Source organism: Zonotrichia leucophrys, chromosome 13 (genome assembly GCF_028769735.1).
Source record: "Zonotrichia leucophrys gambelii isolate GWCS_2022_RI chromosome 13, RI_Zleu_2.0, whole genome shotgun sequence".
In the NCBI taxonomy this organism is placed as follows: Eukaryota; Metazoa; Chordata; class Aves; order Passeriformes; family Passerellidae; genus Zonotrichia; species Zonotrichia leucophrys.
Window position 1 is genome coordinate 8084167 of NC_088183.1, and position 18828 is coordinate 8102994.

Consider the following 18828-nt stretch of genomic DNA (forward strand, 5'->3'; position numbering starts at 1 on the left):
AGACAGATTTGGGTGTAAACTGACAATGTTACATCTAAAGAGAAGTTTCCAATGAACCCACACATTACAGCTATGATTACAACATTATTTAGACCCTGAAAAATGAATCTAAGCTTAGCATGAGCACTATGCAGTGTCTAAGACAAAGGTTAAGAAAGATTGATTAGATAATTAGCATTGCTTTATTAGCCTTTCACCACATCTGCACGATGTTTTTACATAAACATTCCCAGCCTAAAATTACAATGATGATGTTTTAATATTTATTATGTAGATAGTTGAGAACTCAATTTACTTTATAAAATAGAGTTGTCTCAGATTTGCAAACCCCATCTGACAGAAAATGAAAACAATGAACTAGCAAGAGTGAGCCCCAGGCCTGGAGGGATGGAAGAACATTGAGGGCACTTGTGGCTTTTCAAGCCTGCTCCTACTTGTGAGCAGAGCACTCTGCAGGCTGGACAGGTCTGGAGGATGGCTGGGGATGCTGAATTGCATTTTTGGGTTGGTCCTCTGCAGGAACCTGCAGGGTTCTGCACAACAGCTGTGGTGTGTGTCCCCATCTGGACAGCAAATGTAAGAGAACCCTTGTGGTGTGTGCTGATACCACTTTGACAAGGATTGTGTGGCTTCCATAGCATGAGAGGAGCCCAGTACTTGGCAGCTGAAGGTATCTGAGATTCTCCTGGTTTCTGCTCTGGGCTCTGACAGCACAGGGCCAGGCTGGTGATGTGCTGATGGTGTCACTGCATGTGCTGTGACAGAGCAGAAGCTCTCAGGCTGTGGGCTCAGAGAGACCCCAGAGCAGGGTTCAGAGACCCCAGAGCAGGGCTGGGGGCAGAGCAGTGCTGCTGAGCTCGGAGCAGGGCTCCATGGACTCGGGCTCTGACCTCACCGGGGTCTGCAGTGCTTCCAGGGAGATGTGCAGGAGAAGGGGAATGCCCAGCACACCTTTACTTCTGCTGGGGATTTTTTTTTTCACTTCTGATGAATTGCTTTATTCTCCCCAAAACTGCTGAGACCTTTGAAGCCCTCCTGTGTGATGTTGCCAATCACTCCAACAAGCCATTGGGCCAGCACCTGCCACTTCCTGGAGATGCTCTACAGCGAGAGGCCACCTCTCTGGCTCTTCTCCAGAGCTGGAGCATCTTGGCTTCATCCCTCTCGGGTTTCTGTGCTTGAGAATGACCCCTGAGGTATTAGAGAGTCTTTTCTTTCCCAGCCCCATGACTGAAGAAGTTGAGATTTGTCAGTTCTGCTTTTCAAGGCTGTTTATTTTCTCTTATCTGTTACATTCTTTGTCTGACCTGCTGAGATCTGTCCAGCCGGTTGGGTTGTGGCACACTGTCTGCCCTTGGGGTGGTGTCAGCTTTTTATACTAAGAGCTATGTGTACTTTATTTACAGTAATTTTCCAATACCTATCACCTATGTTATACAGTCTGTCTCTACTCTAAACCAACCCAGAAGTGCCACCATCACAGCAGAAGATGAAGGGAGAAGGAGAACAGGACATGCCCAGATTCCTCCATCTCTCCTCTTGAACCCCCATTCTAAATCCCCAAAATTCTACTTTTTCACCCTATGACAAATTAAATATCATTCTACTCAAACTCTTGTGGCTTGTAAATCTTCACACAAAGTTGGTAATTGTTTCCGTGGGTTAAAATGGAAGGCACAGGTGATTTTGACTCTGTGCCAAGGTCTCTGAGACCCCTGCCAGGGTCTTGAATCAGACAGAGGAACGTCCTGGGTCCCATCACATCCAGCACTGAAGGGTTTTGGTCCCTCTCTGGTGCAGCCCAGGGCATGGGGCAGTGTGTGGGTGCCCTTTTGAGCTGGCAGAGTCTCTCTGGAGTAAAAGCTGCAGGCTCATCCATGCAGCCCCTCAGCCCATCAGGAGCCCCATGGTGTGAGGGATGCTCAGCAAGTGTGAGGACTTGGCCTTGCTTGGCTCTGGGTTTTCCTACCTCCATCAGGGACTCTTGACTCTGTGAAACAGATTATTCCAAGCTTGCCTGGGCACCTTAATTTGTGCCCAAGTAAAACAAATTATTCAAATTATGCTTGGACAGCTTAATTTGTGCCCCAGCTCTCAGAGGGGAGCTGTGCTGCAGCTGTGAGATGGGTGAGGATGGTGTGTGGGGTGGGCACTGCTGAAAAATTCACCTGCCCAAAAATGCCCTGCTGGGCTCAGCTCCCTGGGGCAGACAGTGCAGGGACAGCTCTGCAGAAGGAATGCATTTCCATCCTTACTGGTACAGCTGTGGATTGCTGGGTTGTTTTTCTAGCAGTGAGAGAAGAGCAGTACAACAGAGGATAACACCACATGAGAAATCCAGATTTTTGTTGGTACAATTGGCACCATGGGACAGTTTTGTTTGTTCCCAGCAAAGGTATTTATAAATCCAGGCACTCTTCCTGTAGGCAAAGCTGGAACAGTTTAACTAAAATGAGTGTAAAAACAAAGAAAACTGGAGCAAAACCCCTTAGGGAAGAGCAGTTTGACTGAAAATAGTTCTTTGCTTCTCTTAAACAAACTTTAAAACTGGGCTGCTTAAATTTTATCTGGAATTGCATGTTTTGTGGTGTCTTACAATGCAGAAGTGCAGTTAGGTGAGCTCTCTGTCCTGCAGAACTGAATGTCTGTACCATTTCTCTCAGTAGCTTTTTAAAATTAAATTTAATTTTAAAATTTGATTAAAAAATTAAATTTAATAAATTTAATTTTTAATTTTAATTTTTTCCTTATTTTACTTCCTTAAAAAGAAAACTGCTTTGTTTTAAACAGTGTGCAGGAGTACTGCTAGGGACAGTCCCAGGGTCTCAGAGGAGTAGCAGCTGCAATCACCTTCACCTGTTTTTTCTGAGAGGCAATTTCTCTGAGGTTTTTGTAAAATATTCCAGCTCTGGTTCTGATGCAGACATTGTGATTGATGTGCAGTTTTCATTGGGTTTGAGTAAATGTGGCTTTTGGATATCAACCTGGAATTGCATTGGTAAACACAGAACTGAATTTGACTGTAACTATTTGCATCTAGTATCAGATTGTGGAAAATAGTGTCCACAAAATGGAAGTGAAATATTAAAATTCTTGAAGCTCTTTAATCCTTTTTGTTCTTGTTTTCCTTCTCTGATATGAGGTTCCTCAGATGTGGAAAAACAACACCCATGTGCAATACAAATGTATCCAAACAGTGAGGTTAGTTTATTTACATAAATGCTGCTTTCCCTGCCTTCCTGAGATTATTTTCAGTGCAAATCACTGTTGCCTGAATGTGCAGTGCTTATAATGACTCAAAAGCTATTATGGCTTCTGCTCTGAGGGATGATCAGCTTCTGTAGCAATGCCCAGAGAAATGTTCTGCTTCCTAATTGTCGCTCAAGGCAGCTAATTTGCCTTTTTTCCCAGTGTCAGGTGAAATGAGGCATTCCTGCTTTGGTTTTTATTTATCTGGCTTGCCTGGAGCAGGCCGAGTAGGGAAGGGAAGGAACCTGGAGCCTTTCTCAGCCCAGGAATCTGCTCTGCCCCAGCCCTGGGGTGTCCCCTCCATGGGGAGCGAGGCTGGAGGCATTTCTGCCCCTGGCACTGCTCAGGTCTCAGCCTGGGTTTGGGCCCTGAGCCCCTCCAGGCCTGGTCCATGGGGAGTGAGGCTGGAGGCGTTTCTCAGCCTGGGTTTGGGCCCTGAGCCCCTCCAGGTCTGGCCCATCATGAGAATGAGGAAGGTTCCATTCTGGGACTGAGTTAAATCCTTTCATTTTGCTTTCCCAGGAGTTCTGACTTCCACACCCTCAGGGAAAGGCTCTCAGCACCCAACAACTCTATCTGGAGCTGGCTGGGATCTGTTCCTGGCACTAAAGATAAATCTCTTCCCAATTTATCATTTTTTGATCAAGGTCAAGGAAGCCTTGATTTATCTCAGCTACCCCACATCTTCCTATTATTGACCAGCACAGCCATTCTGGTGAGATATCCCACAACATCACATTATGTGTATAATTGTGACACTGGTCACAGGGGTCTTATGTTGAAGGAAGAGACAAGGATTTGACTCCACATTTCAGAAGGCTTGATATATTATTTTATGATATATATTACATTAAAACTATACTAAAAGAATAGAAGGAAATGTTCTCCTCAGAAGGCTAGCTAAGCTAAGAATAGAAAGGAATGAATGATAACAAAGGTTTGTGGCTGGGACAGAGAGCCGAGCCAGCTGGGCTGTGGTTGGCCATTAATTATAAACATCCACACGGGACCAATCACAGATGCACCTGTTGCATTCCACAGATAATCAATGTTTACATTTTGTCCCTGAGGCCTCTCAGCTTCTCAGGAGGAAAAAATGCTAAGGAAAGGATTTTTCATAAAGATGTCTGCGACACATAATTATTATTCTATTCTTATTCTCCAGTTTGATGGAAGAAAAACAATTGAACACAAGCATAAACTGAAAACCAGCTAAGACACTGAGTGTATTGTTTTTTTCACTTGTAAAAACTGAAGATATGTGAGGTTTTATGTAGTGTGTGAGACAATGATCAAATGTCATCTTTGCAGTGCAGGATTAAACACTGACTCAGGTGCTCTCTCCATATTCTAAGTCCCAGATTCTTCTTTCTGTCCTTATCAGATGACAGGCTCCCAAGCTGGGAATTCATGCCCAGAGGCAATGGGAAACTTGGGTTGATTTTCAGGAAGAATGAGAGAACTTCTGTCAGTAATCACCTCCTGCTGTAGAAATAAAGCAAAAAAAAAAAAAAGTTTGCCTGGGGCATCAGTGATGGTTGTAATGGTTTTGCACAGCTGGGCTTTTGAAAGAAAATATATAGAGGAAAAAAAGGCTCATTTCAGGAAAATGTCACAAATAGGATGTTGGCTGAAAACTATGGTTTATGCCCAGCGTTTCTGAGCATTTTTTAGGTTGTCAGGTGGCCCCAGATGAACAGAAAATGGCACCAAGGTCCAACACTGAGAGATTCAGATGAGATTTTGGGTGGGTGCTCCCTTTCACATGCTCACACTCACATCCATGTTCATGCAGCTTTCAAGGAGGTTTGAACCACAGTGAAATCAGCAAGAATGAGCATAAAGTCTGCCTGACACACAAGAAATTTGGGCTTAAATAAAAAAAAATACTCGAGGCATGCTGCTGGAATGAATATTGAGCTGTGCTCTGGATTCCTAATAGACACCTTAAAAAAGGATATATTAAAAGGGCAGCCAGTTCCTATTACTTTTAGCAGATTTCATGGTCTGCTTTCAGGCTATTGCAATGAATAACAAAAATAAAATATTCATTCTATTTTCCTATTTGCTTTTTCTAACCTACAGGGTCCCCAGAGCACTGTGGAATTGAAGTGCATCTCTGATTGATAGCAGTGAGAAAGCAACTGTAAGTCAGTTTTAAATTGTTCTAAGTGCGAGATTTATAATTTAAGAAAAATATAGGTAAGAGCATTGCTTCTTGTTAGTGAAGGAATTTATGTGTTTAATATGTAAATGGCAAGGATCAGCCCAGAGAAACAGGGCAGGTCTCCACAGAAAGTTCACTCAGGTTTGGCTGCAGGCCCCAAGCAGACCTTGGTCAGGCTTGGTAAAGCCACACTGGAAGAACTTGCAAAATCAAGGGTTTTAGAGATGCATCTCTTTTGGGAAAAAATATATATTTTATATTTAGTACAATATATTTCACTGGGGCAGCTGCTCCAGCAGAAATTCAAGAGCCATTGAAAAGGAGTCAGCTTTTCTGTGTTTATGAGCATTACACTGATTTCTTTCCACCTCTCTCTTGGTTAGGGCAGGTACCAGATATTTCCTGGTGCTTTTATTCCTGTAGAAAATATGTTCACACCCAGAGTCATAAGGATTTAGGTAATAACAATTATTCTGGTAATTCTGATTTCTGTTTTCCTGACCCTGCTGGCTTACAGCTCCTGAAGGGCCAAGGAAAAAAGGTTCCTCTCCCTCTCCGGTGCCTGTGACAAGCATAATCAATAAATGCTATTGGCTGCACTTCCTGAGGCTCAGAAAGGGATTTGCTTTAGATCTGGTAGGGCAGTGGAACTTAATTAGCAATTGATTATTAAAGGAGTTCACTGATGAATAACAGCAATTTTATAGGTGTAACTTTATCTAGATATAAAATGGGATTCAGAAGCACTGGTGGATTTTTAAAGTCCTTGTTGGGACACAGAATAGTTTCCAGGGCTCTCCTTGCTGAGCATCCTGGTCACTGCCAGTGGTGATGTGTGACATCCCAAGAGGGTGAGAGGGACCTGGCAGGGACAGGTCCTGCCTGGCAGGGTCACAGCAGGGCTCTGGGATGGGTTCTGTGGCAAGGGCTGCCCACCAGTGCAATCAGGGGCTTGGGGGGAGTCACCAAAGTGGCCATAAAAAATGCCTTTAGAGATGGAGCAGTGCAAATGCTGTGTTTGGGACAGATAAATAAATTCTATGTTTGGAACAGGTAAATAAAGCTTCCCTGACTGCAGCTGGGCAGTGGCTGTGCTGTGTTTGTGCTCCACAAGGCTCAGTCCTCTCCATCCTCCCCCCTGCAGGATGGAAACACAGGGGAGACTGTCACAGACATCTTTTATGGAAAATTCTTTCCTTAGGATTTTTTTCCTCCTGAGAAGCTGGGAGGCCTCAGGAACAAAATGTAAACATTGATTATCTGCTGCTGTGGAATGCAACAGGTGCATCTGTGATTGGTCTCATGTGGTTGTTTGTAATTAATGACCAATCACAGTCAGAGAGGCTGAGAGCCTTTGTTATCATTCTTTCCTATCCTATTCTTAGCTAGCCTTCTGATGAAATCCTTTTATCTATTCTTTTAGTATAGTTTTAATGTAATATATATCATAAAATAATAAATCAAGCCTTCTGAAACATGGAGTCAGATCCTCATCTCTTCCCTCATCCTCAAACCCCTGTGAACACCGTCACAGGAGCCCCCCAGGAGCAGCACCCAGGTTCTCAGTGCCCACCCTTGTCAAGGTTGTGGGGTCATCCCCTGCTTTATCTTTTGTGCCCTTCATCTTCCTCTGCTCCCCATGTCCTGCCTCTCCCTCTGGCCAAGGGCTGCTCTGTTCTGCCCCCCTTTTCTGCCTCCACTTGTGTCATGGGTTTCTTTGGTTTATGTATATATATTTTTTACTGGTTTGCCTCCATCATTTCGTCTCATAGGGACTGCATTTAGTACCATCTTACTACTTCCTTTTTATGCTTCCTACATCCAAATTGCTCAGTATATCACCAAATATCATCCTGTCACTCTCTCCCATACCCATTTACTGCTGCTGCTGTTTGAGGCTGCAGCTCTGTGTAAACAAGGAGGAGGATAAATTACCCAGAGGGTTCATGCTCACCTCCCATCACCCACTGGCCATCAGGCACATCACACTTTCCCTGGACATGAAATGGTCCTTTCCCATCATGGGCTGTGGGGTAATAAAAGAGTTGCTTACAATAGAGTGGGCTTGAGGTGACAGCAAACCAGGAGTGATTTACCTGCTCTGTCTGCTTTTATTTATAACTTGTGGCTTCTCTTCTGATGGGGAAAAAAAGGGGTGTTTTGACTTTCCATTTCAGGATTGTGGAGCAGAGGGTCAAACCTGAGGTTTTGACTTGATGGTCCCATGACCTGAAATAATGCGACAAGAGGAGCAAAATGACAAATCGCCCTTTAAAATGTTTGCAGGTGTCACTGGGAGTAAATTGGGCACAGAAATTGATTTCATGGCATTTGCCTCCAATGTCGAGGTAAGAGCCTGAGCAACTTATTCAGATTTTCAGTAATTTGGGGCACCTACATTTCTTCCCAGACTTGCAAAGTGTATTTTGCATGCAACAGCCTGGGAACTAACATGCAGTTACTACCCACAACCAGCAGCATTGGCAAAACATGACAAAAAATGGGTATTTACCATCCAGGCTTACAACTTGTATCACTGTGCACATTTTTAAAGAAATCAAAGATTCAAGGTCAGGTTGGATGAGGCCCTGAGCAGCCTGTTCTTGCTGGAGATGTCCCTGCTCATTGCATTTGGACTCGATGACCCTCAAAGGTTCCTTCCAACCCAAATCATCCCCTGATTCCATTCCTCATCTCACCATTCTAAAATCCCCAGCAATTCCCAGCAGAAGGAGGCTCTGAACCAGCAAGATCTCACTACAGGCTGAAGGTGTTGTGGCTTCCTGAAGGAACATCACCCATGGAGCAGGGTAATGGGATCATCTAATGGGCTACGTAAAGCCTCTCCTGCTGGTTTGTGTGTGCTGCAGCATCTCTTGGGCTGTTCCTGTTTTACTGAAGGGGATTCTGCATTTCCATGTCCTGCCAAGCAGTTTTCCCAGTGCTGATGACAATCCTGCTAGGTAACTGTGCTCCCACATCCCCAACAGCTCTGCATGGAGCAGGGAAAGAGCTGGAGCTGGGTCCCAGCAGGGATGGGTGAGGTGGGAGCAGGTGAAGGAGGAATTGGAGATGAGGAGAGCAGGCTAAGGAGGAATTGGAGATGAGGAGTGCAGCTGCATCACTGTGGGGACTGCTAAGCCTGTGAGCCTTAGATAAACAAAGCTAATACCTTCATTTCTAAAACTATGTATTTTCCCTCTTTTCATCTCAAAAGGATAAATATTTCAATTGATTCTGAGATCCTGGAAAACTGAAGTCATCCTCAATCACAGAGCTCCTCTGCTTGCCTACCCACCAGGTGAAATTGCAGAAAAGAACATCAGCACTTTGCTGTTTGGTGTCGCCAAGCAGGCTGATGTTTGTGCTGGGGTGGGATGGCAATCACAGCAGGGCAACAACTTTAATTGCCAGCTCTTATGAAATGCAGCAGAGCTTTCTTTACAGAATTTGATTCTGTGGCAAATGTAGCTAGGAAAGAGATTTTCTTAAGTGGATAAAATAGGTCATATATTCTTAAGTGCTAGAGGGTGTTTTCACTTGTTAAATAGTGTTTTCAGTCATTTAAGTGGATTTTCATCACACAAAGTGGATCCTTAAAAAAACCCCAGCACTCACATTATGAATTTATCTCTGCAACCATAAGAAAATCTTCATTTCTGCTCAGTTTAACACAGCAAGTTCAAGGAGCAATTTTGCTTGACAAGGAAAAATCTCTGTTCACTATTCACAAAATGGGTCAACTGTGTTAAACAACACCTGTTCTAGTGTGACTTAATCACCAGACACTGAGTTTGTCACCCAGACCTCTCTGGGAGGACAGGTGGGGTGTGCTAAAGGAGAAGTTGTGTCTGGAAGGAAAACCCCTTTCTGCCTGTGGCAGGGTCAGTCTTTGTGGAAGGAGAGACAATGAAGTCTCCACTCTGTGAAACGAGAGCAATTGGCCAGACAACCTAGAGCAAAACCCAACCCAGCTCATGAGAACAGGAAATGTCATTTATTCTGGAGCAAGAGGTTCTGCACTGGGCTGGCACAGAGGGATTTGGTTCTGCAGGCTGGGCTCAGGACAAGGCTCTGGGCAGTCATAGGGACCTGCTGAGGAAAATGTGGGAATTTGGCAATTCAGTCCCAGCAGCCTCCACAGTGGTGGACATGCACAAACAGTGCTGATGGAGTTTCCTCTGCCTGCTAAAGGAAGCATGAAACAAATTATTTCATGTCCAAAGTTTGTAGCAGAGCCATGAGGGACTTCTAATTAGAGAGCTAATGTGCACTTTCCCAGTGATTAGGTAAACATATTTTTTTGTTATTTATAATAGCTTCCATCACACAGATTCAACTAATTACAAAAACTTCCCTTGTAGAAACCATTTACAATTTTAATTCCAATTATTTTTTGATAATTCAGAAACATTTTTCCTATTACTCATCAGAAAGCAGAAAGTTAATCCATTCATTACCATGCTGAAAGGCTGATTTGAAACCAACCATGGATTACAAAGTCAGAGTGAAGGTGAAAATGCAGGAGTTTGCTGTGCAGAGAGTTGAGGGGGGTGGGAACAGCTGTAAAAAACCCCCAATAGCACAAGGCAGAGAAAAAGGAATATTTTGCAGAGCTGAAAAAGGAAATGTTTGCAGTGGTGAATTTACAGCCTGAGCTCTCCTCTGTCCTGTTCTGTGCCAGCCTGGGATGTGCAGGGCTGGAGCTGCTCCTGCTGCTCCCCTGCCAGAACTGAAATCCAGCTGTGTTAAATTAGATCTCAGCTGGATCTGCACCAGTTTCAAGGAAAGCAGGGTGGGAGAGAGTCCTAAGGATGCTGGAAGGTGGGGCTTGTGTTTGCATCCCCCAAATCCCACAGAGACATAACCCACAGCAGTGTCGGGAACTGCAGGAGTCTCTCCTGTGGTAGCTTTGCCTTTAAAAATGCTTATTTTACTCAAACCCTAAAAAAGGCCAAAGGTTCAGAGTGCCTTTCATAAGCACTGTGGGATGACAGTGAATCTCCTGTGATTCCTTTCGACTCAAAAAAATAGAGGTCAGGTCCTACCCATATCCTTCTCCTTCAATTAGATGCTTTCAGTGGAGCTGCACTGATTTACAGCCCTGGACAAAGAATGAATACATTTCTTTTAACTGAAATGACCTTTTTGTAATGTACCCAATCTGGAAATTAAACATCCCATCTGATGTCCCATTTGGAATTTCATTATATGAAGCTGTAAGACGTTTACAGCTTTTTTTCTCTGAAAAGTGATTACGCTCTCTGTTACAAACTCCTATAAAATCCTACAAAATTTGCTTCTGCCTCCCAATTTTATATAACAAACTCCAAATTCAGAAGCCTATAAAACAACTTTATTGAATTCAGTGTGAAAAGCTTTGATTTCTGTACAGAAATACTTTCAGAGTTGCATTCTTACTACCTCTTATCTTCTCCAAATATTTACTTAAATACACTTTCTGAAAGACAGTTTCAACCTTGAGAAATGAATTGCTCACTAAAATGGGTTTGACAAGCCATGAATGCAGCATTCAGGTTAGAAAAAACAAAGTGTTTTAGTTTTGAAATGCATCTTGCAAGGCAGGTGTGTGTCTTTTGGAGGTGCATGCTCAAAGGTCCAGCTCAGCCCATGTTTCTTGGCTGAGAAGGGATTTTTGGGAGCTGTCTGTCCGGAGATGGAGACACTTGGGAAGGGCTTTGCAGGCAGAGAGGAAAAGGAGGGACATGAAGAATGTCACATGTGAAAACAATGGGGGCAGATTTGACCTTTCAGACCTTTCAAGACAATGTTCTCAGCTGCTGTGAGGGCACCAGACCCACCCAGCAACCTTCACCTCTCCAGACAGAAAAAACAGCTCAATGGACACCCACTGTCTCACCATTCCAGATCTCCTGTGTTCCTCCCCAGCCCTTTAGGGCTCTTTTGATGGCTTTTTAAAACCCAGCCTGGAGGTGAGAGCAGCACCTCTGGTCACTGTACAGCAGTGCCCAGGTTGATTCCATCCAGGCTTTGCTGAGGAGCCTGGTTTGCTCTCAGCATGAGCTGTCAGCTGCTTGGGACCTCATTGCCATAAATCCTCCCTCCAACCTGGGCAGAATAAATTGGATCAAGGGAGGAAAACATTCTGAACAGTATGGGTTCAGTGACAGAAATCATGCAGGAAAATGGGGCTGGTGGCACTGAAACCACAGAGGAATTTCTGCTGGATGCTGGGCCTCAGAACAGCAGAGTGAAGGGATTTTCTCTGGGCTTGAGTCCCTGCTGAGCTGGCACTGCTGTGCACACTGACGGGTCCAGCAGACTCCTGGCTCCCTTCCTGGTGTGCCATGGCTCTGAAAGTAGCCTCTCACCCAAAACAGTCCTTGCTTCTTCCCTCATCTTCCTCTGGTCATGGGATGACCAAAACTGGGAGCATGGTTAGTGTTGTCACTGCTTGGAGCTGCAGAATGGTAAACTGAAGCTTAATATTGCTGAGTATTTCTGGGGGATGCTGGAACCACAGAGACCTTGTGCTAGAGAGTCAGAGCTCAGCCTGGCTCATCTCTGGCAGCTGATGAGCATGGACAGGAGGCAAAAGTGATGGATCAACTCTGCCAAAGTGTTTTCCAGCACATCCCTGCACTCAGCTGGCCTGAGGAGCTGCACAGGGCCATGGCTGTGGTACAGTGCTGGGGTGGCAAGGGTGGGAGCTGACTGCACTTGCCAAGCTCTGGCCCTGGGATAGAGACCACTTAGAGGGCAAATACCAGCAGATATGTTTGTCCTTGCCTTTTTGGAGAGGCAGCGTTGCAGCAGAGGCCAGGCAGTGAGGCCCAGAAAGGAAAGCACACTGGTGCCTTCCTTGCAGGGTGCTGGGAGGGTCTGTGCTTTTTGCCTTTCCCCTCCTGCCTTGCCAGCCTGTTAGATCTGAAAGCAAAAGCCTGACAGCAGGAACAACCCCTCGCTGCTGCTAATAAGTGGAGGACTAACGAGGCTGAAGCTGAGTGCATTAAGAGCCCACCTGAGCACAGATCCTCTTCCTGACAGCACTTTGCCAGAAAGGATCCATTTGCTTCCCCCAGTGATGGGCAGACAGAGCCTGTCATCCTTGTCACTAAAGATTGCTCCAAAGGGAGCAAACACCATTTCTGAGACCTGCCAGGGCCAGCCAGGCTCAGCAGCCCTGCCAGCCCACTGCAGGTGCTTTAGCAGCCTCCAAAGCCACCAGAAATGCTGCCTGGTGGGGCAGCAGCACTGAGAGAGCACTTGAAATTTCTAACACTGCCTGAGGAGGAAGGAAACTGAGCCAAGAGCTGAACCTACGTGGAGCTGATGAGCAGGTCAGCAAAGGCTGCCAATGCCACGTGCATGCTGCACATGTGAGTACAACTCTTCAGAGCAAAAAGCTTCACAATTTTGTATTCTCTGCCCTAAAGTCATTGTCATCTTAAGATTCAATGCAAGGATGAAAACAAATCATGCTGTCAAAAAACCATGCATTAGAAACAAATTATTCTCTCTAAATGCATCTTGGCAATATAATTGATAAACTGTGAGTATGTGAAATAATTGAAAAAGCAGGATGGGAACATACAGGATGAATGACTAAAATAAGAAAGTAATGAACACATGTAAATAAAAGCCACAATCAATAGATATAAATTACAGCGCGACAAACTGTAAATAATCAGAGCATTTCAGGCCTGGAATGTGATCCCTCTTCAGGGAAAACTTGTGTTAGCGAATCTGCTAAAGCCTTAAGAAGAAAACAAGAAGACATGAGGTTATCAGGGCTGTTTGAAATGGCAGACACGATGGATTAGTCCCTGGATTCATTACTCAAAACCTTCACCAGCAGTGTAGAAGTAAGACATGATACCAGCCCACTTCCTTCCTCCACCCCAACATACAAATAATCCTGGCAGGAGTGATGCCCTCAGCCTTTCTCACACTGTTACAGACAGATTAAAAAAAGGGATGGCATTTTTCCTTCCTGATTTAGCCATTTAGAAGAGGCTTTTGAAGGCTAACTCTGGTCTCTTGATTGACTGCACTTTCTCCCTTCCCCCTCATCTCAGGCATCCTTGTGCTATTCAGAAATAAACACCCACTGCTCCCAGCTTCTGCAGGTGCATGTATTGAGGCAGTTTTTTGTCCACCATGGAGGATTTTATCCCATCTCTGTTTCCAGGTCCTAAATCCTTTCCAGATCCTGGGGATTAAATTATCATCAAGACCAGACCATGCCAAGACCCTTCAGCATGAGTGGGAATGCAGCCTGCATCAGGGATGAGCTCAGCCACTGCTGCTGAGAGCATAAAGCAGCCAGAGATCAGCACTGAGAATGGACTGAAGAGATTTGGGATGGATGAGGGCTGGTGGATTTATACCCTGGACTGCTGACTGACTCCTGAAAATGCAGGTGAGGGATGACAGACCTTCATTTGCTGTTTCACAACATGGTTGCTTTGCCTCAGGACATTCTTCACTCATTGCCCAGAGCACAGCAGGAAGGTTTCTGCTCACCTGCCCGCTGTGGGTGCCCTAAGTCCCTGAATGTTTGGTGAATCATTGAAATACACAATGGTTTGGGTGGGAAGGGTCCCTAAAGACCATCCAGTTCCACCCTCTGCCATGGGCAGGGACACCTCCCACTGTCCCAGGCTGCCCCATCCAGCCTGGCCTTGGACACTTCCAGGGATGGAGCAGCCACATCTTCTCTGGCCAATATCTTCCAGGGCCTCCCCACCCTCACAGGGAGGAATTTCCTCCCAATACCTAATCCAATCCTGCCCTCTCTCAGTTTGAAGCCCTTTCCTCTTGTCCTGTCACTCCAGGCCTTGTCCAAGTCCCTCTCCAGCTCTCTTTGAGTCCTTTTAGGCACTGGAAGAGACTCAAAGGTCTCCCCAGAGCCTTCTCCAGGCTGAACAGCCCCAGTTGCTGCAGGTTTATGTTACATTAAATGAAAGTGGGTTAGAACTGGAATAAAAGTTTTCTTAGTGCACAGATTTGAAGGAAAGTATCTGCTGCTCTCTAAGACTGAAGCTGGTTTGGAAAGCACCCTCAGGAGCAGTTTGGGCAAAAATTGCAACTTCCACCTTGCTGCTGGCTTGCAGACAATATCATGTGGTAAAAATACATCATGCTCTACATCTAGGGGTAATAGAAGAAAAGAAATGGCATTAAAATGCAAAGTATTGTCAGTGGTTATTTCCATGGAAAGTCCATTTTCATTTAATAGCAGAGAATCCATCACGTTCTGCCTTATTTCAGCTGTGATGGCTCCCAAGAAAAGATGTAGGTCACAGCATGTTGAAGGCAGTGCCTTTGAGAGGAGCTCAAGGTGCAGTTTGCAGGTAGTTGAGGGGAGGGTTGCTTTGTCACTTTCCTTCACAGCCATGCAGGCACTCACCCTTCCCCAAAAGTGCCAGAAAATGTCTCTAAATTTGGCTGTGGGGCTGCACCACGTGGTGCAATGTGAGTGGGGGCTGAGGGAGCAAAGCAAGAGTGGCAGAATGCAAAGAGCTGCTGCAGGGGGTGTGGAAAGGAAAATTGGGCAGAAGGTTTGAAATTCTGGGTCCAGATGAAAGCAAGGCTCACTCAGTAATTCTGCATCTCTACAGGAGCCCAGCTGGGTCAGTGCTGTGCCATGACTAGCACCAGAGTCTGGGGCAGACTGAGCAGCCAAAATGCCCTGATTTTAATGTAGCAGTGGTTTGGGACTTACCCCCGTTCCACTATAACAGAGGATTTCATGAGACTCAATTAGCAAGGTAATTAATTAATCAATTATGTAAAACAGATGAGCAATCCGATATCCTGTTCTACAATGATACAGCTCTTTGTTGAAACTTAATTAATACACAGGCTTGGGGACAAAATAAAAAAAAAAAAGAGCAAAAAAACCAAACCCAAATCCTAGAGAGGAGTCAATTGGGGAGAATGATTCCAACAGAGGATGGAAACTGGGCTGGAGACCAGATGGGATGACAGTGGAGTTATTCTGGGTAGTTTAACAACCAGCCTGGTGTTTGTCTCACCACTGCAGCCAGCTGAGCCAAATGGGGCTCTCCTGCCTGCCAAGACAAATCTGTGGTAATTCCTTCTGTGTGACTGCTCAGTGCCCACCTCCCCAAGCTGGCTGGTGCTGTACATGATGAGGGAGGTGTTCAGCAGATGTGTTTGTTGTTTCTGTGCCTCCCAGCTCCTCTTGCAGTACCAGGGGGGCTGCAGGGCTGAGCTGCAGCTTTAGGGTCTCTAACAACACCAAAGCTCTGCAGGTGCTGGGCTCCTACGTGACCTGTACCAAAAGCAAGGGGGATATTGATCTTCTGTAACAGCCCCTTGTAACCCAAAGTATTTCAATAGCCTACATTAATCTGTGAAAACCTACATCTTGTTACAGTCTCTGTTTTATTTAATTTTACTTTAGGCTAATAGTTATTTGGGTCAATTCTTTGCAGTTGTGATAAATTGATACATCATCTGTGATGGAGCAAAACTGTGTCAGGGCTTCTACTTACACAGACTCTTACTCCAATAGTTTTGCATTAACCACATTTGTGATATTCAATACAGAAAAATCAGTGTCAAACCTGCAAGCGTCCCCAAAACCTCCAAATAATTTTAGAGGTAATGTGTTTCCAAAGCTCAAACCAATGTGTTTATGGGCCTTTCCTTTAGCAATATGCTCTGGAGTCGATTTTCCCATGTTCAAGGGCCAGATTGCAAATGTATTGGCTGGGAACGGAGCAGAGTCATGCTCCAGCAATGATTCTTATTGAGTAACTATGGATGAGAAAAGGCAGTTACTACCTGGCAAAGACCCTGCATTTTAAGTTTTCTTTACAAACTCTCCCTCTGTCCAAGCCTTTAGCATGGAATTGCAGGAATTTATAGCAATATGCAGAAGAAGCTGATGCTCAAGAGCAGTGGCTGCCAGGGACTGTATTTCTTCCTAAGGCTGCTGTCAGAGGAGTTTTTGCACAGCTACAGCTGGAGGGTGACTGCAGAGCCCCTGAGTGCTCACACCAGAGCCTCTCCCTCACTGCTGGGCTGGCAGAATGCTGCACCACCAGGATTTGCTCCTGGCCTTGCTCTTCCCTTCCTCCTGGAGTGCCACTGTGTGGTTTGTGTGCTTTAACCTTGTTTTCAGGGATTCACTTCCAGCAGTTACTGACATTGCCCAGGCTGTAGCAGGAATCTGCCTCTGCAGTTTCTGGGTTTCCATGGGCTGACCCTGAGCTGCTCCAGGCACTGGAAATTCTCCACTGGGAAAAACTAGGTTCAGTCCTGGAAGAAGTGGATTGGACTTCTCTGTCAGGGAATCCATCCTCCTCATTCACAGCTTACCTAAATCTGGTTTCACTGTTTTCCTTCTCTTTCCAAGATTACACAAAACCATCTCTTCACTCTGCCTCCTCACCCCCTCTAAAAGAGCTGGTCTCATTCCAAAAATGGGAGTGTTCAGAAAGTCAAAAGCTTATTAATATCTCTCTGCCTCTTTTTAATCTATTCAAGAAGCTGTACAGTGTGCAAAGCTGTTGTGACATGATTTTTCTTTTTTAATATCTCACCCTTTGACTGTCAGTATTTAAGGAAAAATGAAACTAATCATCAGTGAAGGCTGTAATGCTACTGTTTTATAGCTGCTGGGGAGCTCAGAAGAAAATTTTGCAAGAGAAGATATAAAACAGAGCAAGAGAGAGAGGAGGTGTGTAAGTGTATGCATACATATCACATTAGAGGTTTTACAGAACAACCCAAAAAGTATATTCAGTTGCAAAGTAATATTAGAAAGACAAGGAAAATATATATTGGAAAACAGTGAAAAAAGGGCCATTTTTGTAAGTTTATCCTGAGTGCTCCTTTCCATGCAGATGTATGACACTCTCCATATTGCCCAGCCTGGCAGATTTTACTGAAGATGCAAAATACAGTATTTGGGTATGGATGAACTCTACTGTCCTCCAGGTAAGAGTTGTCCTTGCTAACATTTTATCTTGAACACCAAATGAGCTTTTATTATTACTGGAGCAACATTTCAGTCACAGACACTCTTCAGTATCAATGGGAAAGCACAGGATGTATCTCCTGGGAGGGAGCTCATGGAAATTACTCCAAGATTCTCCTCTGAAAATGGAGGACAGAGTAATGGAGAAGCTAAATATAAATCAGTGTAGCTTATCAGGACATGACAGGTGGGATATATTAATCTACTACAAGTATTTTAATGTATGAAACCAAAGTACAGCATTAAGCCCAGTACAGGAGGGAGTAGCAAAGCAGGGGTGATAAAACATGAGCTGAACCTTATGTGAGGAGTAGAAGGAATTCCCAGAAGTGGATATCCCAAAATTCCAGTGGATATCCCATGCCCAGAGGGGTCTAAAGACATATATACATACATATATATATATATTTTTTATGCATGCATTATGTATCTATTTATACACACATTTGTAATTAGAAGGGAGTGGTGTGTCTGTGTATAGTGCATGTGTAATACAAAACAAAGCTTGAAAGGTGCCTGTAATTTGAAAGCTAAAGGAATATTAAAAAAGAATAGAGCTCCAATCATCAACCCTTTCTGACAACTATAATCGCATTTACAACTCACACACCTCTAAGCTCTGGATTTCTTTTGCTTTGCTCCCAGCACTCAGTGCCACACACAGCATCTGACATCTGTAACAGCTGAGACACTTCAGCACAGAAGATCAAACACTTCAAAGAGGCTCAGAGTGGCTTGGGAAAGGGAAAACCCAGTTGTTCTCAGAGTCAAGTAAGTTATACACTGCAAGTGATGTGTGGTACCCACAGTAAAAATAAACTCATGAATGCAGGCACTTGAACTGAAATTTCAGGCAGGTTCTGATCTTTGATAGCCCAGCTTAGCCAATGGTTAGATATATTATCAGTGCATACCTGATGAGATGACAATTGTGAAAATGCCTGCAAACTGGTTTCTCTTTTCACCTGGTACTTTTAATATTCCACGTACAGGAAAAAGGTGATGAAATAACATTTTTAACTCTGTAATTAGCACTGCAATAATGCTGGCTGTTTAAATTGGTTAATAATATTAAAGACAAGCTCTGATTTAATTATAGAGACACAAACCCAGGTATTTCTAAATGAGGATGGCTTCCCACCAATTGTATTTAATATAATTTTGCCTTCATTTATCATGTAGATAATGGCCATTGCAGAGCGTGGCTATGTTTGCGGAATTGCCCTGGATACCTTCAGAAGAGACAGAAAAAGGTGACAATTTGCAATCTGGAGAGGAAATAAAAATGAAAGCTTCCCCCTCTGCCCTTGCTAGTTCCTCAAAAATCAATTTTAATATAATTTGAAAAGTTCTGATTTTGGTACAGTTATTCCATTCTGTTTGGTTTCATTTCTGCCTCTGAAATAGAGGTTTCTGG

General features: G+C 44.4%; 1 long non-coding RNA gene across 2 annotated transcripts; it reads left to right on the forward strand.

Annotated features, from left to right (window-relative positions):
- The first annotated feature begins 5332 nt into the window (after positions 1-5332).
- LOC135453831 (uncharacterized) lies at positions 5333-18707 on the forward strand. Of its 2 annotated transcripts, XR_010441956.1 has the most exons (6): positions 5333-5395; positions 13590-13820; positions 17047-17111; positions 17278-17371; positions 18057-18182; positions 18594-18707. It is a non-coding gene; the product is annotated as an uncharacterized LOC135453831 (long non-coding RNA). The 2 variants fall into 2 exon arrangements; XR_010441957.1 differs by lacking the exon at positions 17047-17111.
- The last annotated feature ends 121 nt before the right edge of the window (positions 18708-18828 follow it).